At 41.5% G+C, this 27,212-nt stretch overlaps 1 pseudogene; it reads right to left on the reverse strand.

The window, feature by feature from the left end:
* Positions 1-2,348: 2,348 nt before the first annotated feature.
* Positions 2,349-27,212, reverse strand: part of LOC136491751 (serine carboxypeptidase 1-like) — a 65,577-nt pseudogene continuing 40,713 nt past the window's right edge.

Here is a 27,212-nt window from a genome sequence, read left to right on the forward strand (position 1 = left end):
ATAAATATTAAACTCTAGCTATTGTAATGATGATCAATCAAACACAATACCGTACCTTTTACTTTTTGGCTCCATACCAACTCTAGGAGGAGTAGAGTAGATCTCAGTGAGTTCTACAGCAAGTAGGGCTGCATCGGCCTAGCCGAGCTCCGTTTTGCTCGTAAGTACCATCACGACTTATATTATTACTCGTAAGGCTGCATCGGTCCGGCCGACCTCTTACTAGTGTTAGTATAAGTTAGTTATCGACTTTTATCAATATTTTTAAGGTTGCATTGGTCTGGCCGACCTCTTACAAATCTTGGTACAAGTTAATTATTGATTTTGCTATAACCGACATTCTTAATATTTGTAGCAAAATCACCCTTTATACGATTAAGATTGAGATAGATCAGTTTTACATCATATTAATCCATCGTCTTATTGATATATCACGTTCAGTTCAATTCTAGCTCTGACGATGGTTTCGGTTAAATCAACTGTTTTGTCTTAATCTTGATCGTGCATAGCATGTGGTCAAGTATGTTTGAGCTCAAGTAGATCTATTAGTTAACAAAATCTGGTCTATAGTTCGCTATTATGGCTGCCTCGATCCGATCGATCCCCACTGATAGCACTGTAGATCGAAAATAATTAATTAATAGGTTTGCTTGTGGTCAAATATGACCTTTGATCACTTGCTATGCTTGCATCGGCTATTTAGCCGATTGCCTACGCTTTCACATTCATAATACGTATCCATGACGCTATTGAAGTATGAGTAGATTTGTTTGCTTTAAGAGTTTAATTTGTTATCATTATCATGGCTGCCATGGATCTAGTTGAACCCCACTGTTAATGATGATAGGCTAGATTTGATGAGTTCATAGATTTGCTTATATTAAATAGTTAATTATTTACGTGTTATGAGTCTACTTTCATATGCTTCGGCTACTTAGCTGATAGTTTGAGCTCTCACGCGTATAATCTGTTTTCACAATTTCATTGAAATGTGAATAGATCTGCTTACTTTAAGGGTTTAATCCGTTATCATTATTATAGCTACCATCGATCTGGTCGAACCTCACTGTTGATGGTGATGGATTAGATTTGATAAGTTTGTAGATTTGTTTATGTCCAGGGGACGAGTGTTTCCACATTATATGACACAAACCACTGGAATCGGCTATCTAGCCGATAGCCTGCGCATTGCATATATATACAGGCTCTTCAATGTACTATACTTGTTCTTGTATTGGTCAATAAGCTAGTACATTATTCAGTCCATGTGAATGCTTTTAATGAAAATCATTTATTATGTTTTGCATGCTTTTACGATTGTCTGTTGTTAGATTTTTAGAATTAACACCTGATAATTGGCGATAGTATTCATTTTGATTACATCATATCATGAGCACGATAGATATCGACTCTTTAGTCGACAGCCTTATGTCATCGCTATTTAGCCACAAATATGGAACTGTTTGGAGCAACACCAGCATGTTCCACCTTAAATTACTGATCACTTTCTTCTCTTTCCCAATTGCAAGGTCAAATTGATTGGCACGCCTTTGGTCTTGGATCCGACCGGTCCTGTTTTTTAAGCCGAGGAGATCTTGGGACCTGCTCTATGTAGTTTCTCTCGGCTTGCTGCATGTCGGACGCGATCGCCACATTTTTGCATCGACAACCACCAAGGTTCATCATCAATCGGCGAGGGTCCCTCCAAAAGCTGACCTCACCATCGACAAGGACCTCCTTCTCAAAGCCCTTCGACGTCAAGGCAGAGCAACAAAACTCGACATGGGAACACCCAACTCGACGCAAAACGAACTCAACGATGTAACCTTCGATGTATTCAATAAAGTTCTGCATCATTCGCTATGAGTTTACCAAAAAAACATAACCTTCGATGTATGCAATAAAGCTTCGCCTCATTTACCATAAAATCATGTGATCATACAAACCAAGAGGTACCCCCAGCCACCATTAAAGAGCTCATTAAAAAATGTTGTGTGCATTTATTTGTGTGTATGTAAACTATTTTTATATAATATAATAATATTGGCAATGGATCTAAACCATCAGCCTGTTCGTTTGGCTGTGGCTTGTCGTAAACGGTCGTAAATTTCCAGCCAAAATAGTATTTTTCTCTCATACAAACCCGCCAGCAGTACTTCTTCACGAACCAGCAACGATACGAACCAGTCAACTGAACAGGCTGCATGATTAGAGGTGAAGATCCCACGTTAACAATCACTTCACAGCTGTATAGAAAGGGTTACAGAGCCGAGTGAATGGACCCAACCCTACTTTCTTATTGAAGCTGGGATATTAATATATTCCTTTTTCTAAAATTGGTCGTCTATGCACACAGTACACAACAATAATTTTCGATGAGCGAGGAACAAGCTATGCATCGGACACCGATATTCCAAAAGACCAATAACTGAAGGCTTTGTAAAATCTGCAATGATCCTGGTTTTCTTAGAACTTTTCTCCTGCCAGCCAGCCACTGTAGAACGCGAGAGCCTCCTTGGGCTTGTACTCGGGCAGAGCATGACCGGCTCCCTGCAACGTTGCCACTACCATGTGAAAAACAAAAGACTTAAACCCGACAACCATGGAAAGTTCACCGAGGTCCTTTATTCCCAGGAATGAGCACAGTTGATGGATGCCATGTAGAGATCCTCATTCAGACCAGGTAATTCAAACCATGAGGTGTTGAATTTTATGGAAATGGTAATACCAAAAACAAGACTAATATGCCAATTGTTTTAGGGGCAATTGCAAATTTGCCAATCCTTTCAACCTTATTGAAAATTTATCCCTAAAAATATGTCACAAGAACTATCATGGCATTCCTGAAAAAAAAATTAAGAGAACTCTGGCAAAATTTGCCGATGTCTCTTTTATTTCTGGTACAAGGAGAGGTAAACGAACTTGGGCTGCGTACCTTTATTGTGAGGAAGGTGAGATTGTGACCGTATCCTTCTGTATATCTGCAATGACACAAAGCTAAATTAGGACCAAACTTTTGGGAATTCTGATTTATGACATCCAACCAAGTTGCTTCTCACATATTTTCTTTTCCTTAATGTTGTGTCGTGTTATATAAATACCAAAATCTTAAAAGGCTTTGATTACCCACTGGGTAAAGAAGGCCTACTTTCCACATATCGAGCACTAGCTCTATAGCTAGAAGGAATTGCAGAACTTGTTTCCTTTGTTTTTTTTTTTTGTTCTTTTTTCTGTCTTTGTTTTGAGCTTGTAAAGCTCCTTTTTATTTTAACCAGCAGTGGAAATTTCATTTGTTTCATAAAAAAAACTCAAAGCCAGTGCAATGTTTTCAAAAATCTAATCACGGCTCATATTGCAACTTTGAAATTTGAGTGGCATTCCTACAAAAGAATAGTAAAAAATAGAGCAAAAAAATGCCAATGTCCCTGTTTATTTCCGGTGCGTGGAGGGCTAAGATGCTATTAGAGAACTTGTTTTTAGACCATCCATAGACCTCTCGAGCACGATTTCACGGTCCCAGGTCTTCTCAATCTTGTCTTTCTTGGGATCACCAATTATCCCATTTTTTCTAGCAAGATTTGGTCTGATTGAACCGAACCAAGATAGTACAATTCTTTAATTCTAGAGCATTGATTGGGAAGGGCATTATATCAATTTGCACCCCAGATAAAACTCAATCACCCTTTATTAATGGTTGATCGCATTTGTATACCTTAAATGTAAATTCATATCCTCTTGTTGATTCTTGTGAATAGGCTTGAGGGAAGAGCAAGCAATTGATTTAGCTTGTGTTGGCCATACAAATTCAGCAACAAAACAATCTTTATTTTCATCATTTGAGCTATCAGAATGATACCCAATAACATGCATTTTAGGACGATGTGAGTTATGAGATTTTCTAGAAATACTCCGGCTTTCAATGGCCGATGTTTTTTTTTGAAAAAATTCATTAATAGTGGGAAACTCCAAGTACTGTAGATTTTTTAAATACTGCAACGCAAGCCAACAAAAACCAAAGCAGCGAGATCTTTTCTAAAAATTGTCAAATTAAAATAACAATTTTTAAAGTCTCTGAATTCATGAATTTATCTCATTAGGAAACTTATTCCTCACGAAATCTACAAGTTTCCCATGAGATCACAAGAGTTTCCAAGAAAAATGTGTTATGGACTTGGACTGACAACTAGCTTAGGCTAGTTCCAAAACTGACCTAGACCGGTTTCAACAATGCACGGTGGCCTTCCCTAGAAAAAACCGGACTTAGACAGTTTTGGCTATTGCTTTGGCCGAGGGACCCCAAACCGGACGGTTTCTAAATCAACTTGTGCTGTTTTTTTCTACGTCTTTCCAAATTAAATTCGGACAAATTCAATCCTTTTTATTCCTTTTGTTTGCATGTGATTTTTTGGTTCATCTTCGACTTTCCAATCATATTTTGGCCATCTAACACCAAGATTGGTACATGAGGGAGTCAAACTAAGGTAGACAAAGGGCTGGTGTCTGTATCCAATACGAGATTTTCTTTTCCCATGGGTAAAGCACCACCATTCGTTTATATTTCAAGGCAAAGTGTTAACTATACTAGCAAGATATTCTCATTGGTTGCTCGACTCAAAAAGTGTCTCGTTTGTAATGTTCTCCCCCATTTAATTAAGAGCATCTCCAAGAGGCTTTCTAAATCTCACTCTCTAAATCATCATTTGGAGAGTCATTTGCATAAAAATCGCTTTCTATTTCTTTTCACTCTACAACAGTTTTTCTATATCTCATGCACACTCTAGAGAGTCATTCTAGTCTTCTATTTTTGGCTAGCGAAAAATTCAAAATAAAAGATGGCTATATTTGGGATGATCATTTAGAGAAGTTGTTGGAGGGTAGTTTTACACTAAAATCTCTATTCCTAACATTTAGGAAGGATATGGAGAGTCTCTTGGAGATGCTCCTGGAATAGTTGTAGTACAAGTCTAACTTACTCATTATGTAGAATGGAGCACTAAATATGCATAATGGAGCATATATTTTTTATTGTGTGCTTTGTCCATCAAATTGTTGTGAATGAAACGGTTGTAAGAGATAATCCACGAGAAAAAAACTGGTTAATCACATGGGTTATCTCTTACAACCATTTTGTTTACTCATTATAATGCATGCATAATTATCACCTTATATACATGTTCAACTTGTCAAGAGAAAACCATCAATCCTTGGTTTTCATCAGTTCAGTCGATCGTCAACAAGTTGCCTAATCATCACTCTATATATCCATTTTGTGGGTTATATCTTATAACGGTTGTCCAAATCTATCATTTAAAGAACCGAAAAAAGCATCAATCAATCCTTAAATATGTATACAAAGTGATAATTAGGAAACTCATCAACGCTTGATTGATTGTTAAAACACTCATGAAGGATTGAGTGATAGTTTTCTTCGGTACTTTTAATAGTAAATTTTGAACATGAAGCAAGGGTTACTTCCACTGGATTTTTTTGAGGAACTTTTTTTAGGAACACTTCCACTGGATTGAGTATATGCAATATAAGAATAACTCATCGGCTTCTTGAGGAGTTGACACATAAAGGCAGTGAATTTCACCATAATGCAAACAAATCGATTCACTTAACTAGTACAAGTAGGGGTACCAAGAGTTATGCACAAAAATTCCCAAAGTAACCTTTATTCTTAACACCCCCTAGCCACTGACAACATCCAGGAGTGCTGGAACAAGCCAAATTATCAACTAGTATCAAAATCTAGGAGGGAAACCCATGGGTATCGCTCCTGTATGCCTAGTTCTGGTTTTAAATGTAGTAATCATAGGGTATTTAGAACCATAAATGATGCCCACTTCTCTAGTAGTGACCGCCTAGGAACACGTTGAAAGTGTTGTATCTCAACGAGGCCTCTCTCTTTTTATGTTAGAACTAGGGTTTGATCCTCCGTTGGCAGCCCATAATCTGGACAATCCCACGCACTATCCATGCATTATCAATGAACTAGTTTAATGATGGAATGCGAACTTTGGTTTTTAGCAAACACTCCCCGTCCCCTCCAAAAAAATTGCTGAAAATTCCTAGCCCTAGTCAAATCCATTGCAATAACCAACCCACCATGCACATCCCTAGCCGAGCTTACTTGTTTTCACCAACATGGTGTCACTACATTCCATGCTATACCTTAGCCATGCTTATTTTAGTGCTAGGATGATGCCCATTCACCATGCTTACTCACAATAGATAAACAATTTTGTAGGTAAAGAAACTAGTGTGCGCCACTACTAAATTTTTCGTCATCGATTATTTTGGTAGACACTCTGAAAAAATAGAGCTTTTTACTTGTATGACCCCGAAAAAATGCATCTTCCTTGTATGGCCATTTTTTCTTGAACTTACATGTATGGCCCCGAAACAAAATTCTCTTCCTTCTATGGCCTTCTGTCAAGTCTGTTAGGGTAATCTGTTAGTTTGCCCACTTGTTGATACGTGAAATGTCTAAAGTGCCCTTCTGGCTTTCTACCAATACCACCGCATCCTATCTAGACCGAGACCGAGCGGGCACGACACCAAGGATGGGAGAGGGCACCGACGCCACCGTAGCCTGCCAGGGCGCCGCTGCCGGTGTCAGATTGTTTTGCTCCAGCAATATCTAGCAACGTGATCGCGTAGATGGAATCCGATGGTAGCAACGAGACACAGAGATCTATACTGGTTCAGAGCGTGGTGCGCGCTAATCCCTACTCCCATGGTGTGGCTGCTCTTGTATTCGTATGCTCAATTATAGGGGTTGTTGCTCCTAGCTACGTAGTAGATTGGAATGGTGGAAGATGGATCCCGAGCCCAAGGTACCTACCTTTCTTTATATAGGCAGGAGAGGTAGGGTTACAGAGAGGGTGATCAGGTTAAGAGATTGAGTTCCTAGTTTGTTACATGATATGCATAACAGATTGATCCTAGCTATCATCCAGATACATCCGCCTTGGCTTGCCTTGACCTCCATGTTGGTTGGTCACGTCAGCCCTTGCGAGCCTCCTCCTCGATGGCTGCTGGGCCGATAGCCTAGTGATGGTCACATATACGGGTGGTGTAGGTACCCCTATCCCATATATCTGATAGTAGCCTTGTATGACTTAATGATAAGCTAGCATGTAGCCTTAGCCCTCAGGACGTCGCAATTCCCCCTGCAAGTTCTTCATACTTTAAGTACTAGTGAGCACCTTCAGGTTGCCGAAGTTTCGAGCAGTGCAACTAGATATACCCAAGCATTTGTGGAGCCAATATGTTGTCGTTTGAGTGCCAAGAGCATTTCTCGGGTAGTGAGAATCTTCTTCAAGCATCGAGTGGGGCAGCGGTACGCCATACATCAAGGAACGTAGTTCCCTAGCAGCTGTAAGCGCCTGGCTTGGGTGGTACACCGCATATCAGGAAACATAGTTTCCTGTAAGCGCCCAATTTATACAAGATCAAGTATGACTTTCCATGTTTAACACATTGACACACACATACTTTCGCTTATATAAACCCGGTAGTCCGCCGAGTGTCATGAAGGACCTCGGTAAATCCACATCACAACCAAGATCACCCGATTAAGCAAATACACATCATATATACAGAGTTGCAGCAGAAATAATGTTTACAATGAGTTCACAAATAATAATATAAGTTTGGGTTTCAAAACCAATTAGTGAAAACAACATAGGTTTTAATTGATTACAATAATAAAAGTTCCAAATACATTGCTATCATATGTGACATCCTCTGACAAAAGCATACAGATAAGAACACTATATAGAGTCACCGATCCCACCGGCGGTTAGCCACCATCTTCAGTAGGCCGAGATCTTCATCGGCAACATGGTGGGATAAACCCTGAGTAATCGAATGTACTTAGCTAGACTTACATGTCATAAACCAAAAATAAAGTGACACCAAGGATCATGCAAGGCTATATAAGTGGAGCTAGCTTGACACCATTTTGCATAAAAACCACTAGTTGATCTATACATTTCATAATTTGGTAACCAAGTTAATTATAGATATTCATCTCTAGATTAGCAACTAACCTGTGTCAAACATGTGGTATATCATTTAGTAGCCTAACAATAGTAACCATTGCTGGTGTAAGATTTTCATATTCATCAGAACCACCATATTCCATAATCCAATTACTACGACGAAGGGGCTCCATCAAGATTCTCACTATCTGAGAGAGACAGCGATTTGAATCGATTGCAACTAGTTGGGCAGTTATTTCTAACACAAACCCACACTTCCCCCATTGGGGTCATGTCGTGTCACCTTTGGTACAACTCAGGTCCACATTTCATGGGTTCGATCAGCACCACACAACCAAGGACATCCAGCTGCCAGGACGTTCAGGCCCAACCTGCCCTTGGGCTCATGTCTGGCCCCTCATACATCCTTACTACCATCTAGAGTGCGCACTTTGATAGAATAAGGCCTGGCCTGAGTTGAGCTACTTGGCTTCATGGTCAGAACGAGTTATTCGGCCAACTAAGTGAGAGGCATGTGTTCAAAATGACAAGAGGTCCTCCAACAATGTGGTCCTTAATCGACACAGATGGAATCACATGAGTCAACCTACACATAGACTCCGCCCGGCCTCCAGTTACATTATCCCATGGTTCTTTTCCATGATAGCAAATATTGCCAACCATGCTCTAGTATTCACCTATATCTCACAGCTGACAGGAAATCACCCAACTTCTATCGAGCTAAGCATGCCTAAGCATATACTCGATCCTAGACCTACATAGGGTTAAGGTATATTTTTGGATAAGGAAGTTATATGCATCAAGTGTTTCCATCCAACTCTATAACCTAATGCATCAAACATAAAGGACACAAGTGATATTTGTAAAAACATAGGGGGCTTATAATGCTCCAGGGCTTGCCTGGGATCCAACACAAAGTCAATTCAGTTAGGTTTCACTGTCTTGGGGAATATCTTCCACTCTAGGCATGCACTCCAGGGGTTCTTCCATCTTCGGGATAGGTCCACCAACACCGTCTTCTGGTTCGACTCCATTATCATGTGCATCACGTCCACACATTGTGCATCTAGCATACATAGATGAGATGTAACAATGCTAGTGCATGAATGCGAAGAATGGTAACATGAGATGCATCATATGAAAGCATTCAAGACAAGTATAAGGTTACACCTCAAGACATATGCACTTAGAGTTATTTAACTAAACATCAACCAAGCACAACAGGTGGATATAGCTAGCATATCAAGCATGACATACCCGTTAACTTAAGTTCAACTATTGCAAACATTTATCAATTAAGAACTAACTAACAGGTTTAGCCAAACAAGAGTAGGCTAAAGCAATCACCTAGCCCATGTACAAAAATCTGGACAGCAGCACTTCAGTCACTTGTTTCAACCATAACTGTAGCTATAGGCATCAAACAAAGGTGATCCTAGACTTTCTGGAAAGATTAGGAAATTGTCTACAACGTTTTTATTTACACATAGAGCTGATTCAAAGGTTAACAAGGGCGAAAAATACTAACAATCCGATCTATACAAACTAGGACAGAAAACTGACACGAACTTTAGAAATGCATAACTAGAGTTTTAATCATCCAACAAACATGATTCTTAACTTTATAGAAATCTTAGTAAGTTACTTATAACTTTAGTATTATTATCTTAAGATAATTCTACAGCTAACAAGGTTAAACAACCCAATGAAGACATCGCTGTCCAGATTTGGACAAAACCTACCATTCCACTTTGAATAGTAATAACTAGAGTTCTAGACCACCAAAAGCAGTGATCTTAGACATTTTAAAAAGCTTAGGAAAAACACTAAAACTCTAATATTATCACCAATACATTATTTCATGTTTGAATAAGTCAACCAATACAATCATTCAGATCTTTTCAGAGGACATGCAAAAGCAGACAACAAATTTGTAAAATCTATAACTCCTAAACAATTAGGCCTAAAATCATAAACTTTTAGGACAAGCAAGATAAGGAAATTATCTACAACTTTTGTATTTGACATATCTACATAAAACATCATTTGCATCATGAACATATCACCACCACAGAAACTATACATGCAGCCATTTTCAGCACATAAGCAAAAATGGATTTTCACTTGATTCTATAACAAGGTGACATAAAAGCACATCCAACACATAGATCTAAGCCATCATGAGGAACCCATACAACCTCATCTCAAACCTACACATGACATTAGCATCACAAGAACCATGTATAAACATCTAATAAGAAAAGCACATGCTCCTTCAAAGTTTAATTAACATGCAACTAATAAAAAGGTGATGTTGCAAACATTATAATTTGGAGCCTAGGTTTTTATGAGAGAGATATGATAACAAAGCATGGCTACTGTACAAATTTTACATGTGCAAGTTTTATAAATTAATTATTACATGCAAAATAAGTTTTAATTGCAAATAAGCATGTGAGAGCAAGACAAATCTAAACCTCCACATTTTCTGTAAACACATGACCAAATTAGGTTTGGTTAGGTTACCACCACACCATGCAAAGGCAATGGAACAACATTTTCCATTTTTTACACCTTTATAATATTTATCAAGCATTTACAACTACTTATCAAGCAACTAGTAAGATAAATTAATAACTCAGTAATACATGCACCAAAAATCATGAAATTTTAACCAGAGCTCAACCATCACATAGGTATCCCACAATTAAAATTTTAGGGTATTTGGAGAACTACAGCTTTAGGTATGAGAATAACAAGCAAAACAAGCTAAAATTGCCTATTTAACAAGATTATGTCAAAACATTATAAAAACAGTATACAACAAGCAGGTTTAATATTATTATTAGCTAGAGAATGTCATCACAAGATTAGCACAACTAGAATTACCATTTTTGGACTTCAATAACTCAAGATATGCATCTATCCAACTTAAAAGCATTTTTAAAAATCACTTTACAAGAATAAATAAAAACAGCAAAAACTTTCAACTAACACATATCATATTATGACTCTACTATGTAGATCTACTTACAAGGATTCTAAAACATGTTCATTTGCTATTTTATGATTTTTCTATGATTTACTATAATTTTCCAAAATTTTAGCCATAAAAGAAAAACAAATTTACACTGAGGACCCCAAACTTTCATTAAAACAGATTCTAGTGAAACGGTCCTTCTAGTCACTATTCACATGAGTCACAGACTTTGCAGATAGGCCCTTCCCTTTCTTCCTATTTGAGTGTGAGGTCCCTGACATGAGTTGGAGCAGAGGAGGTCAATGGTGGCTCGATTTTCCGGTGAGGTGGTCGACCTTCGGCAACGAGCGGTGGCGGCGGAGTGCCGGGGGGGCCGTGCGCACTAGCAGGCACTCACAGCTTGACCTGTGGTGGATGGAGGTGGCTTGGCCACGGCAGCAGCGGCCCGATGCCCTACGAGGATGGGCTCAGGGTCTACCGGCCTTGGCCAGCAGGGGCTAGCAGCGGCAAGAAGCACCTAGGGGCCTGAGCGCACCTATGGGGTTACCCAACTCGGCCCGAGGAGGGCTAGGTTGGCCTGGCCACGTGGCACCAAAGGCACAGCTTTGGTGGTAGTGGCTGCTCGACGATGGAGCTTCTCGACCAACGTGTGTGCGAGGTAGAGAACAACGAGGCGAAGGCGGTGATGGTGGTGTAGGGCTGTGAGGCGCTCGAGGGGTGGAGGAACGATAATGGACATGGAGCTCAGCCCGGCGCCCATCGCGAGCACGCGAGGGAGCGTGGAGAGACACGAGGGAGAGAGGAGGGAGAGCAAGAGTGAGTGAGAGGGAGTGCCTAGGAGTGGGGAGTGTTTGGGGGCAGCTTGGCATCTCTCCATTGTGAGTAGAAGGCAGGGGCACGCGGCAGCCATGGTGGGGGCACAGCTGGCGCATGGAGGATGCGTGGACATTACGTCTAACACCTGGCAGGCGCGGTTGTGGACACGTTCGAGCTCTTATTTCAGCATATTCCCTATGGATTCGGACCTAGGCACCTCTAGCAAAATTGTTGCCCACCTGATGATCTATAAAACTCATTAAGGGTGTATGGCCATTAGAGCTCTCTATTAGCGGCTAATTAAGCCCCAAGTTAATAGTATCAACGACTTAATAATGGTTAAGCTTGACACTATTTGAGCTCGAATTACTTGGTCAAAATGTGGTCAAATTTGAACCAACTTCTTCCTATACCTTCTTCATGGAATTATCTTCAACTCTTATTTTTGGCTCAACTCAAGTTGCTTAACAATTTTTGGAGAACGCGGGATGCCAATCATCATTGCCACTGAAATTCCAGACTTAGTTAATTCTTGGACCCTAAAAACGGCACTGGATTCAATCTTGGGGTACCTAATTGGCTAGGTTAGAGGCTAAACCAGGTCTTGGTACGTAAACAAAAGTTGTTCTACATAATTTAAACTACAACTTTGCTTAAAGGATCTAGGATTAGTTCAGCTTGGTTAGGAAGATACAAATCTCCAAAGATAGGTAGATGAAACTAAAATTTGGATTTTAGAGTTTCAGCAGAGTGACCGAATTTAGTGAACTTGACATTTTGGAGAGAACCTTTGAATGACCAAATGAGCTCCAAATCTATTGAGACTTATTTTGTTGTTTCCTTCACAAAGGGTACTTCAACTCATATTAAGGACTCTAGTTGAGTTACCATATGAATTTGGAAGATAAAAATGTCACAACATGTCAACTCGTTGTTGCCGATCAGGGACTTAGATTTCTGAGAGCCCAAAGGAGCACTGCATTCAAACTTGAGGCCACTATTTGAGTCACTTAGGAGTTGAATTAGGGCTTGGTCCAAAAATAAAGTTTGTTGTACTCCACTCAAACTTCTACTTTTATTAAAGTTCAAATTTCATATGTGGTCCCAAAATCATAGTTCATCTTGGTCAAAGCAGCACCTCGTTAAACCCTGGAATTAGGGTTTTCGATCAATTGAGGCATTTTCTTGACATTTGCTCAACACGAACCCTTTATGACTTTTGTTCATGAGTCAAATTGGAGCTGTTTGAGCAAGGTCGCAAGGTTTGGTCGACATCCCATGTTTCCATTCACTTAATAAAACAATTCAATCAAGGTTATAACTTATCATTTCATGTCACTTCTTGGTTCCAAACTTCATGAACTTTTCCAATTGTTAGTGTGGGTGGAAATTGATATGAGACACATGAAAGAAGCACCTTCAATATTACTTAGGTATACATTTGAAAAAGGTCAACATGTAAGAAAAGGTGTGTTGTCCAAGTTTAAGTTGGGGCTCATTTTCATATATTTAACCTTGACACCTTCATCACCACTTATCCTATCATGTTTGAGCACAAACCCACTGCTTAGCATGTGGCTAACACCATGGGTGTTACAGTCTTCTTCCAAGCGCACCTTCCTTGAGTCTTCCTCGGGAGTGAATGATGGAGCCACAATTGGTCCCGAGGGTGTGAATTGTGCTGGTGATAGCCTCTTCTCTTTAGGAGGTGAAGGTTGGAAATCGAGGCGTGGCAGTGCTTGCATCAGAGCCTCCGAGTCCTAACTTTGCATGAGGACATAATCTAGCTCGCACTGCACTGATTTAAGTTTTGAACCGCATTCTCGATAGCGAATAGTTCGCATTGGTAGGCATTTTGAAGGTCTCCAGAGATTGTGATGACACCGTTAGGACCTAGCATCTTCATCTTTAGGTATGCGTAATGTGGTACGGCCATGAATTTGATGAAACATGGTAAGCCGAGCACAGCATAGAAAGTGTCCTTGAAATCCATGACCACGAAGGAGAGTATCTCCTAATGATAGTTTGCTGCCTCACCAAATGTGACCCGTAGATCTATGACATCGAGGGGCATCACATGTCTCCCTGGCACAATCCTGGTGATCGGGCCCCTTGGCAGGCATAGTTTATTCATACCGATCTTTAGTCTATCAAAAGTGTCCCAATATATCAGATTGGAATTGCTTCCTCTATCGATGAAGATCTTGGTGGCACGGACAGTCTCGAGAACCATGTTGATGACCAAGGGAAACCTACCAACATCGACCGAGTGTTCGGGTTGGTCACTTTCGTCGAAAGTGATTGAGTGCTCCGACCAAGGTAATCGGGTCGTTGCCACGGGTGTTGCGGCCTGAGCCTCCTAAATGACAAGTGTCCCACATCCGACCAGATCCCAGTATGGGCACGAATAGTCATTACTCATTTAAGGATTTACTTCAAATGTCCCTGGTGCCGCTGACTATGTGGCAGAACCGCCCAAAGTAGCATACTTACGGAGGCACTCGTCTTCCACCAGACACTAAGCGCCCCAAAAGCGTGATACTTCGAGTAGTTCCATCAAGCACACCCTAAGGGAGAACTTGAATAATCCATATTTTTTCTCTAGGATCCAATAATGAGAACGAGTTTACAATACTTAGTCCATTTCATACAACTAGAGTTCTTAGAAATACATTATTACAATTCTAAGTTTAGAGTGCAGAAATTAAACAGCGGAATTATAATAAACATCTAACAGTAGAATACAAGGATTCATCTATGCCCACTAGAAGAATCCTCCACATAGCAGCTACTCTTCAAGCTGCACCTGCAACAGGGGTAAATAAACCCTGAGTACACAATGTACTCATGAGACTTACCCGACTAGTGGGAATAATTTCTCGACTCCAAAGGGTATGATAACCTTTATGGTTTACTGGGTTTTCTTTTTGTGGAAGGCAATACTAGTTGTGAATCCTTATGTATGTTTATTATTAGCAGTCATGATTAGTTCATTATCTAACCATTCTATGTAAGCACATGTTCTACTTTCAAGCAAGAGTTGACCAAACAGGTCCATTTCACCATCTTTCATCTTTCAGATCTTACTACGGTGCTAGACTGTAGACAAGTCATTCTAGATTACCCAGCGATTTGTGAATCAATGTGCCTAGATGGGTACCCTGTAACACATGCCCCGCTTGTACCCTAGGCATAAGTAGGACTAGCTCATCACTCTCCTATCAAGGGGTCTTGGTGCCCATCCAAACTTGGACTCCAAGCCCCCACACATGAGTCCCAGACTCAGTGTGGTGCTTAGACCTCCACCATCCCTACCTCCAATTAGTCAGTATAGAAAGAGCTAGAACCCATGACAAGAGAGCAACAAGCCTTCTCTGCTCCCATAAACAAGTATGTGCTCAGGATAATAAGTTTGTGGCTTGCCTAGAACCCAATGCAATGGCCGGTCCTTAACCGACACAGACAGGGAACATAGTGTAACCAAGCTATGCCCTATTGGTCATGGGTCACAACCTCTTGCACCCACCAATACACGTACCACATCCCTGCCCGGTCTCCATTTTTCATTTCACCATTTTATCATGAGAGTGATAATAATAATCACCTATTGTGAGTAACAGTTGTTACTCATGCTATCGAAAAACCTAATCATAGCAGGTACTCGACCCAAGCTAGTAGGACTCATAGGTAGATATATGTATGCATGTAGTTTCAATATAACTCCTATAACATAAATGCACATCATATATATATTTCCAGTGATTATTCAAAATAAGGGTTATGCACCGGGCCTTGCCTTGGGCAGGCATGGTGTCAGCTCAGTCAGTCAGTGGCGGCTCTAGGGCCTCCTCCTGCATGAGGATCTCCTCCTCGTACTCTTCAATCACCTCCTTGTACTCCTGCTCGCCTGCGGTCATGAAGTCCACCAACTCGTTCTCTACATGCATGCAATGATGATGCAACACTCAATATTAAGGCAACAATAGTTCTTAAAGTAAGAATACATCTACTAAGCCACTAAGCTAGCTCTAATGACTAAGATACTGAGCTAATCATCATTCCAATCAAACCAGCAGGGTTTCACCTACAAGTGCTACTTAGCAACTAGAATATATTCTTACTCTCATTATCGATTTCCTATATACTACAACAAGGAGTACTTAGCTACCATAATTCTCAACATATTCTAAGGCTACAAAAATTACAGTGAGTTCATATTAATACAATGAACCTACTATAAAAAATTCATGGTCAAATCTATTACCAATTTACCACAAAAATTTCTACAAATATTAATCTAAATAATGCTAAGCTTTCCCAAATGAATTAATGAACCTAACATTCTCACAGATAAATGTAAACTAACTACACCAATAGATAGATCACATTTTTATGAACCTAACAAATTTTGTTTCACTATTTTTGGACACCTAAAGAAGTTGCTATAATTATCCAAAGATCAGCTCAAAACTAAATTAGAAAAATATTTGCTAATTTCTGGAAAAAAGGAAAACCAATTCTCACGCGGCCCACCCATATGGCCCACATGGGGCACGACCCACACATGCAAACGGCCGGCGACGAGGGAGTCGGCGCGCGCGCTGACCAACCTACAAAAATGTCCTCGCGTTCTCCAATAATACTACTAACACTATGTGTGCTATTTCAATAGACTACGACTTTGCAACAAAACCCTTGCAAACTCCCTCCTTTACAACAGCATGGACCTCGGCCACCCGTGCGCATGCTAGTGCAGTGGCGATGGCATTAGACAGCCACGCTAGTGAGCCGAGACCCATGCTAGCTCCACTAATGGGCCGACCCCCATCTACAACCCTAGCACCTACACTAGCCTAGATTACAGGAGCGGCGGAGCTCGTGGAAGTGGTGAGCACGGTGCACGCCCATGCGCGATAGTGGCATGACCATGCCGGCCACCCTAAGCCAACGTGGGGTGAACTAGCTAGCACTATAGCATCACTACCTTACCCTGGTTGTGGCTATGGTGATGGTTAGGTCAGAGGTGGCCTGAGCGGTGCTGACCATGTGCGACCGAGCGATGCAGCAGTGCCCCGAGCGTGGCACCTCCATGTCAGCACGTCACCGGCAGTGCCTCCGATGAACCTAGCATGAGCATGGAAATGAGGGGGTCATGGAAGGCTCAAAGGAGCAACTAATTGAACTTCTACCGAAGGACACCGGTTTACCCCCAATGAAGTCAGGCGCGGCGGCGGAGACGACCGGCGGTGAGTAAAATGCCAAATTGGCAATCGGCAGTGCTCCACTGAGGCTCGATAAGGGTGACATAGCTAGATAGCTTTATGGAGTTGCTATAGGTGCTATGAATCAGACCCTAGTGAACCGAGGCGTGCAAATTGTGAAGCCATGCGCTTGAGGGGATCTTGGCCTGCCATCCCTGACGGTAGTGATGGCGCGTGAGGGGGGTAGGAGGAAGGATGGCTCGTTGTGTCACGTAGCCATTCAATAGAGGGAGACAGGGCAAGATGGTGGATGGCTACATGTGCGGGCAGAGCAAGGCGGAAGTGGTAGTGACATGGTGCAGAGAGGTGTTGTGCCACCTCAACGGGACATGGCTAAAGGCAGAGAGGTGCACGTGGGGGGTCATGACCCTATACGTGCAGTACAAAGGGGGCCAACAATGTAGCATGGTGATGTGATGACAGCGGCAGCGACGCCCGAGGCTCAAGGAGCAGTGCAGCATAGCAGAGCGATCATGGGCGGCCCCAATGGCACCGGTAGTGGCGACAGCAGTAGCACGCAGCGCACGATGGGACTACGGTGGCAACAGCGTGGCAGTGAGATGGGGTAGCTGCGCACCAGGGCTATCGGCCACAGCAGCCAGCTGAGCATGGCTAGGCATGCGCGTGCATAGCTAGCGCACTAATGTTGGCTCAAGGGGGCCATGACCACGCCTACATGAGGAAACTAACCAAGGACGTGTCATGCACGCTTTTTAAAGTGTCTAAATCAACTAATCGGTTGGCGAAACACCCAAACCATCTTCACCATACATTAGAGGGTACATTAGGCTACTAAAACAATCCGTAACACTACCCTACTTCTTAACCAGATTGCCGTACAAAAATTACCAAACATCGCAAGGTCTAGCTCACCAAAAGTTCAAGAAATCTTTTAAGTGTTGAATGACTTTCTATTTCTAGTTGCATTTCCAAACCCTTAGAAATATAAGCTAGCAACATTATTTATCAACACCAAGTATTTCATTGTCATCTACAAAGTTTGTACTTTCAACTTTATTTAAGTGTTGCATATATGTTCTATATTATTGTTGTTTGATAAAAAAAATGTTTTTAAACCCTAAGTGATATAACATAACTATCAAATCAACTTTCGTTTCCCATTTTTGTCGATCGTTTTGAGTTACAGGAATTGATTTACACACTTTATTACAAGCATTAACACATAACATGATGCTCATGACATGTTTTAGTAAATGATTTATAGTTTAACACTGAAGGTGTTACAAATCTACCCCCTAAAACAAAATCTCGTCCCAAGATTTCCTGTGCCTAGTGTGGAAAGAGAGATAAGAAATACATTTCAATGTAAACAACTACCTCGGTGAACTAGAAAGAAGGTGGGGATAATGTTTCAAGATATAACTTTCTTGCTCCCACATTGCCTCATCCTCTGAGTGTTTTGCCACTGAACTTTATAGAACTTCACCACACTATTTCTAGTCACTCTTTCTTTCTCATCAAAGATCTTGATAGGATGCTCAATATAAGACAAGTTGGGCTAGAGGGGAAGTCCTTCAATTTCCATCACTTCATCGGGGACCTGCAAACATTTCTTTAACTAGGAAACATGAAAGACATTATGCACTACTGACAAAATATCCAGGAGCTGGAGACGATAAGCAGCAGAACCACATCGCTCCAAAATCTTATAAGGCTCAACATAGCAAGGGGCTAGCTTCCCACGGACACCAAATATATGTACACATCTCATAGGAGATACCTTGAGATACACATGATCATCAACTTCAAATTGTAAGGGCCTTCTTCGCTTGTCCGCATAAGTTTCCTAATGACTTTGAGTTGCCTTCAAATGACTTTAAATAATGCTAACTTGCTCTCAAGCTTATTTGATAAAGTCAGGCCCAAAATATCTAGGGTCTCCCACTTCAACCCAGTTAACTGGTGTCCTACATTTCTTTCCATATAGAGCTTCAAAGGGTGCCATACAAATGCTTTCTTGATAGCTATTATTGTAAGAAAACTCAGCTAAGTTCAAGCACTCATCCCACATCTCAAGAAAAGAAATGGCATAAGCTCTCAACATATCCTCAAGTACCTGATTTACACTTTCTGTCTGACCGTTAGTTTGTGGATGATAAGCTAAACTTCTGAGGAGACTAGTACCAAGACATTGCTGAAGTTGCTCCCAGAAATGAGAGACGAAGACTGACTGACCCTCTATCAGAGATGATAGTAAGAGGAACTCCATGCAGGGTCACAATCCGATCAAAATACAACTTGGCATACTTCTTGGCTGAATATCTAGCATCTACCAGGAGAAAATGAGCAAACTTAGTGAGACGGTCCACAATGACCCAAATAGAGTCATAGCCCTTGGACGTGCGGGGCAAACCCACAACAAAGTCCATAGAAATATCTTCCCATTTCCAAACAGGGATAGGCAAGGGCTGCAAAAATCTTGGGGTACGCATATGGTCTGCCTTAACTCTAGCACAAGTGTCGCGCTTCGTGACGTACTTAGTGATATCCTGTTTCTTATTGGACCAACAAAACAAGTGGCGCAAATCAAGGTAAGTTTTGTAGCTTCCTTGGTGGATGGACAACTTGGAATGATGAGCTTCATCCAAAATCTTTCTTCTAAGCTCCTCACTTGATGGAACAACCAATCTATTCTTGAACCTCACTACACCTTGATCATCAATACAGAAATGAGGACCACGCCCTTCAGCAATTAACTTCTTTCTGTGAGAAATTTTTAAAGTGTCCTGCCTTTGCTCGCTAATAATTTGCTCAAGTAAATCCGAGACTAGAGCAATATGAGCTAGCACCTCAGCATGGTTGAGAGACAAAGGTGTTTCTTCAACCTGATATGACTTTCGACTCAAAGCATCAGTTACCACATTAGCTTTTCTAGGATGATAATGAACCTCCAAATTATAATCCTTGATTAACTCCAACTATTTCCGTTGCCTCATGTTCAACTCAGACTAAGTGAAAATATATTTAAGACTCTTGTGATCCATAAAATGTGTACTTTATTTCCCAACAAATAATGCCTCCAAATTTTTAGAGCGTGCACCACAGCAGCCAGCTCTAAGTCATGGGTGGTATAATTCACCTCGTGCTTTTTCAGCTAACGTGAAGCATAAGCTATCACATGTCCATCCTGCATAAGCACACATCCCAGTCCAGTCCTTGAGGCATCACAATACACATTAAATGGCCTGTCAATATCTGGTTGAGCAAGAATAGGAGCAGAGGTAAGAAATTTCTTTCAGGCATGAAAAGCTTCTTCACAAGCCGAAATCCATACAAACTTGACATCTTTCTAGAATAGCTTGGTCATCGGCTGAGCTATTTTTGAGAAGTCGGGAATGAAGCGCCGATAATAACCAGCAAGACCAAGGAACTGATGAATCTGATGCACTGACTTGGGAGATTTCTAATTTAACACATCCTGCACCTTGCTTGGGTCTACAGAGGTACCTTTAGGTGTCAGAACATGTCCCAAAAACTACACTCGATCTAACCAAAACTCACACTTGCTAAATTTGGCATACAGCTTGTGTTCCCTTAATCAAGTCAGTACTATCCAAAGATGTTGTGCATGCTCTTCTTTGTTCTTAGAGTATATCAAGATATCATCAATGAACACCACCACAAACTTATCCAACTCTGGCATGAAGACTAAATTCATAAGGTACATGAAGAATGCAGGAGCATTGGTGAGACCAAAAGACATGACTAGGTATTCATATAGCCCATACCTAGTAGAGAAGGCTATCTTCAATATATCTTGAGGCCGGATCTTCATTTGATGATAGCCTAAATGGAGATCAATCTTAGAGAACACCTTGGCACCCGCTAACTAATTGAACAAAGTATCAATACGAGGTAGAGGATACTTGTTCTCAATGGTTACCGCATTGAGAGGGTGGTAATGCATGCACATCCGCAAGGTACCATCCTTCTTCTTCACAAAAATAGCTGGACAACCCCATGGTGAAGAACTAGGATGGATAAATCCCTTCTCCAATAATTCCTCTAACTATTTCTTTATTTCAGCTAGTTCTTTAGGAGCCATGCGGTAGGGACGCGGGGAAATAGGAGCAGTGCTAGGTTCTAACTCAATGGAAAACTCCATATTCCTATCTGGTGGCAACCTAGGTAGATCTTTAGGAAAGACATCTAGGAACTCACAGACCACATGAATAGAGGCGAGATCAGGAGAAGCTTCAACATGAGCAGCAACAGGTAAGGCTGGATCTGAGGGCATAAGAAGAGACATCCTATCCTTGGAAGAAGGAAGTCATAACTCAACAACTCTCTCCTTAAGATCTAAGACTACCCCATATACTCGCAACTAGTTTATGCCCAGAATTGCATCTACGCCTTGCCCAGGCAGCACCATGAACTGGAGACGGTAAGTGTGAGTAGCTAGCACTAATCCAACTATGTTCGTCTGAGTATTAACGCACAACTGCACACCCAACATACTGATTCTATAGGCAATAGGTATAGCCATAAGAGATATATTGTGCCTCTATGCAAACTCCATGCTCATGAATGAATGTGATGCACCAGAATCAAACAACACATATGCTGGGTGGGAATCAATGGTAAACATACCAGACATCATAGGTTCATTCTACAAGATTTCCTTAGCCTCAGTGAAGTTGAAGGAACCGTGACACCTAAGAGGCGGGGGGTGAATTAGGCAACTTAAAATTCTAAGTCTAAACTATGGCCTCTTTTTCTAACCCTAGCAAAACCTATGCAATAGGTAAGCTATCTAGATGTGCAACTATGGTTTTGCTAGTGTGTTGCTATCTCTACCACAAATGTAGTAAAGAAATCAATGTAAATGCAGAAGCTAAAGAGTAAGGTAGAGATAAGCAAACTCCCGTTGACGACTCCGGTATTTTTACCGAGGTATCAAGAAGCGTGCAAGCTTCCCCCTAGTCCTCGTTGGAGCCCCTCACAAGGAATCCCTCGCAAGGGCCAAGCTCCCGGTCGAGGTAACTCCATGGATAACCTCGGGCCTTCCCCACGCACAAGTGGGTCTCCGACGTGCCTTCCGGCAAGCCTCTCCCGGATGCTCCCCACCGTCTTCACTATCAAGCTTCCGGCTGAAACACCACGGGCCTTGTTCCCTCTAGTACATGGTGGCAGCCACACCACAAACGTGGTTGGTATGATCTCGCAAGACTTCAAGCCCCTCCGATGTACAACACTTGTGCTTGCAAGCACGGGGTGGCAAGAGGTATGCAAACCTCACTAAACACTAGGCCTAAACCTAGAGCAAGCGCATAAGTGGTGGTCTAATCAACTAAGCACTTCGCAAAGCACCTACGCTAATCACCTAATGAAACACTAAGCACTATGCAAGTGGAGATCACTAAAATGGTGTATCAACACCCTTGGTATGTTTCCTCAGCTCCACACACCTCAAATGGCCGGTTGGGAGTTGTATTTATAAGCCCCACTAAGAAAGTAGCCGTTGGGGTCGGATTCCCGCGAAACTGCTACTGACCGGACGGTGAATCGTCCTGACCGGATGCGTCCAGTCGTCTTGACCATTGAGCCGGCAATATGCTGATCGGATGCTGGCTAGCATCCGATCGCCTGCCACCGGACGCATCCAGTCGCAGATATGCCGCTCTAGAACCTTTCTGTACTCGATCGGACACAGTGTTCCTATGTCTGGTCGGTTGCCACTAGCGTCCGGTCCTCGTGTCCGGTCGCTTGTCTACTGAGCCACCGGTCCAGCATCCGGTCGTGCTTCCAGTGTTCGGTCCTTGCGTCTGGTCACATCTGCGATCTTGTTTCTTCATGATCTTGCGTACGGCTTGGTTTCTATCTTCATGCTTGGACTTTACTTGTTATCTTGGGTCTTTTCTTGTGCTCCAAAGGTCTTGCTTAAGGTGTTGATCATCGGATCATCACGTCGCCTTCGTCCAAGTCACATCTTACACCCTGTTGGACTACAAAACAAACACTTGCACATTCATTAGTCCAATTTGGTTGTGTTGGTCATCAAACACCAAAATCCAAAGTAAATGGGCTTAGGGTCCATTTTCCTTACAATCTCCCCCTTTTTGGTGATTGATGACAACACGACCAAAGCAAGCAAATGATAGAGATTTTGATATTTAAAAAAACTACCTACTTGCTAGGATGCAATGCAAAGGGCAAGGTTATATGATACTAATTGATAGATACCAAATGAAATTTTACTTAAAAGCTTGTCTTGCCCTTGCAAATGTCCCCATGTGATATTATGGATTAAAGCCTAGCTTTCTAAAAAATATTCTCCCATTACTTAGACTAATCCCCATTAATTAGACTAATCCATAATTTACTTTCCTCCCTTTCTCGGACCATTACCACTTGTAGACATCAACTTGATGCTTGCCTTTGGTCCTTCAAATTCTCCCCCTTTGGCATCAAACACTGAAAAGGAAGACTTTAGTAGCACAAGGGAGGGTCAAATTTCATGATCCTTTGAATATTGAGTGAAATGGATCACAAAATTTGACTCTCACATTATATAGACTAAGCTCCCCCTAAATATATGCATACATATGATAGAAAGCAAGGCATATGCATAGTTAGCAATTTATTGTACAAGAGAGTTTAATCTATATAATGCATGGAGAAAGCATATAAATATGAAATGAGATCAACATGATTATGCCAATTGAAGAATGATGCTTAACTCCGGGGACTCCAATTTCCTTACAATGAGACTACTACACATGTGACAGGTTTGAAAAATTGAGACCATTTGAACAAGTGATAGTCTCAAAGCATCCAAGTTGTAGAATTACTCCCCCTAAATATGTGCACACAAGTGTTGAATACTTGTACCATTTGTGCACATTGATTTAAGAATCAAAATACCACTTGGAAGATGATATTTGGGAGAGATTATCTACAATTTAGACTTTGGCACATATTTGATAAATAATTGTAAAGCAAGCTATGTGCCGTGCTTCTAAACAATTTTAAACCATGTAGGTTTGCTCCAAGGGTTGATAATGAAACTGAGCAAGCTCTTCCATATGATATACCTATTGAATGCATGACAAAAGATTAAGCATGTAAATGCAATCATAGGCATGAAATATAACTAGATGCTTTAAGAGTATATCAGTTGAAAAACAAAACCAATTGAAATGAATATTAATTTGAAAGTAATGACATCTAGTAACCTAACATGGGAAGGGCAATTTGGGTCCATAGTATTCACTAACCCACTTGGCAATGACTTTGTCCATCATGATGCACCCCATGAAATGCACCCAAACTTTGCCAAGTCTCCAAATTCCCCGATGTCCAATGGACTCCTCACTTCCCTTTTGGGATCCAAACCTTCTTGGTGCTCTTCATGTTTGAGATGATCTCCTTTGGCACCCAAAAGTGTTTGACCCCATTGTTGGCTTGCTTGTTCACCTTGATGGCCACCACCTTGTCATTTTTCTTCTTCAAGAGATAAGGTGTGGAGGCCTTCTTGTCCACCTTGTTGGTGTAGGTGTTGGAGAGCTTGCTTGTTTGCTTTTTCTCCTTCTTTGCTCCTCCCCCATTCTTCACCTTGCACTCATAGGACTTGTGACCTTCCTTGTGGCACACGTAACAAATCATGGTTTGTCCTTCATCAAGCTTCTTCACTCCCTTGACGGTGTTATCTTGATGAAGTTGGGTTTGCTTTGCCTTGCCTTTCACTTGAGTCAAGTCCTTGGTGAGGCGAGCTACTTCTTGCTTGAGTTGCTCATTCTCCTTTGCAACCTCTTGTGTGCATATATCTACACCAACTTTCTCAACACAAACTTGGTTGCACAAAGGTGAGTCTAAACATAAATCACTACAAGAAGTAGAGGCATCCTTTTTAGACATGTTAGAGATAGAACTTTTCTTTTTAGATGCCTTGGTGAGGGTTGAATTAATGGCTTCAAGATTAGCAACTTTATTAGTTAGCTCATCACAATGTTTGCACATGGTTTCCATTTTAGCAAGCAAGCTATTATATGCTTCTTGTGAGCTAGCTAACTTTTCTTTTAATTTTTCATTTTTCTTTTCAAGTTGCTTATCATTGATTGTGCATTCATTTGTTGTTGCACTAGCCTCAAGTTGCTCAATTTTAGTAGATAGTTCAACATTGAGATTTGCAAAGTTTTCATATTGTTCAAGCAAATTCTTGTATGCTTCTTGTGAACTACCTAGCTCTTCTTTTAAATTTTTGAGCTTCTTTTGTTGACTAGTGCAAACTTTAGCATATTTAAGATTTTGTTGCACAATTGTATTATACGAAGGCAAATCATCATCACTATTGCTTTCACTAGAGGATGAGCTTTCATTACCTCATGCCATAAGGCACACACGAGAAGAGCTTGATGATGAGTGCTTGCGCCCTCGCCTCTTGTGATGATCTTCTTCACTTGAAGAATCATCCCATGACCTTATTGATGTGAGGGCTTTGTTCTTGCATGCCTTCTTCTTTGCCTTGGGTGTGGGCTTGTTTGGACAAACTTCCACAAAGTGCCCCAACTCGCCGCATCCATAGTATCCTCTCTTTCTTTGCTCATTTCTTTGATTAGTGAAAACGAGGTCTTGAATTTGGATGGGCACACCCTTGACATTGAGCCTTCCGATCATCTTCTCCACCTTTTTGATAAGTTTGATTGATTCTTCATCAAGGTCGGAGGTGGAGGAGGAAGATTGATCATCATCACTTGATTCTTGTTCATCATCATCATCATCATCCTCATCTTCTTCTTCTTCACTTGAGGAGCTTGAGCTTCAGCTTGACTCAACTTTCTTGCCCTTCATCTTTTTCTTCTCGCTACAAGCGAGAGCTTTGCCTTTGCTTGATGAAGATGCTTCTCCTTGACCCATCTTATGTGACATTTCAAATGCCACTAGCTTGCCAATGACAATGCCTAGGGTCATGGTGCTCAAGTTCTCCATGTTGTGAAGGATGGTGATGATGCTTGCATATTTCTTTTGTGGTAGAACGGAGATGATCTTCCTCACGATGTCCGCATCATCTAGCTTTAATAATCCTATTGAATGGAGCTCATTGATAATTAGATTCAATCGAGAATACATATCACGAACAAGCTCATTATCATTCATAGCAAAGGAATCATAATTTTGCTTAGCTAGACAATGTTTTTGCTCACGGATATTACTTGTGCCGTCATGGAGCTCTTGGAGTTTTAACCAAATTTCATGTGCCATATTTAAGGTGAATACTTGATTAAACACATCCATGCTAAATGATTCAAACAAGCAGTTTTTAGCTCTAGCATTAAAATGCATTTCTTTTTCATCACTCTTTGTGGGCTTTTTGGGATTCTTAATGGGTTTCATCCTATCACGAGTGACTCTCCATACACCTAAATCAACCGCCTCAAGGTGGCAAGCCATTCTAGCTTTATAGTAGAGGAAGTTAGTGCCATCAAATTGTGGAGGCCTAGCGGTATCCATCCCAACCACTCTACAAAAGCGTCGGCTCAACGGTAGTTAAGCCAAAGGTCCAAAAATGAGCCAACTGGCTCTGATACCAATTGAACGAACTATGACGCCTAAGAGGGGGGTGAATTAGGCAACTTAAAATTCTAACTCTAAACTATGGCCTCTTTTTCTAACCCTAGCAAAACCTATACAATAGGTAAGCTATCTAGATGTGTAACTATAGTTTTGCTAGTGTGTTGCTATCTCTACCACAAATGTAGTAAAGAAATCAATGTAAATGCGGAAGCTAAAGAGCAAGGTAGAGATATGCAAACTCCCATTGATGACTCCGGTATTTTTATCGAGGTATCGAGAAGCGTGCAAGCTTCTCCCTAGTCCTCGTTGAAGCCCCTCGCAAGGAATCCCTCGCAAGGGCCAACCTCCCGATCAGGTAACTCCGTGGATAGCCTTGGGCGTTCCCCATGCGCAAGTGGATCTCCGACGTGCCTTTCGGCAAGCCTCTCCCAGATGCTCCCCGCCGTCTTCACTATCAAGCTTCCGGCCGAAACGCTGCAGGCCTTGTTCCCTCTGGTACACGGTGGCGGCCACACCACAAACACAGTTGGTGTGATCTCGCAAGACTTCAAGCCCCTCTGATGTACAACACTTGTGCTCGCAAGCACAGGGTGGCAAGAGGTATGCAAACCT

The sequence above is a fragment of the Miscanthus floridulus genome, chromosome 11, assembly GCF_019320115.1.
Source record: "Miscanthus floridulus cultivar M001 chromosome 11, ASM1932011v1, whole genome shotgun sequence".
Classification (NCBI taxonomy): Eukaryota; Viridiplantae; Streptophyta; class Magnoliopsida; order Poales; family Poaceae; genus Miscanthus; species Miscanthus floridulus.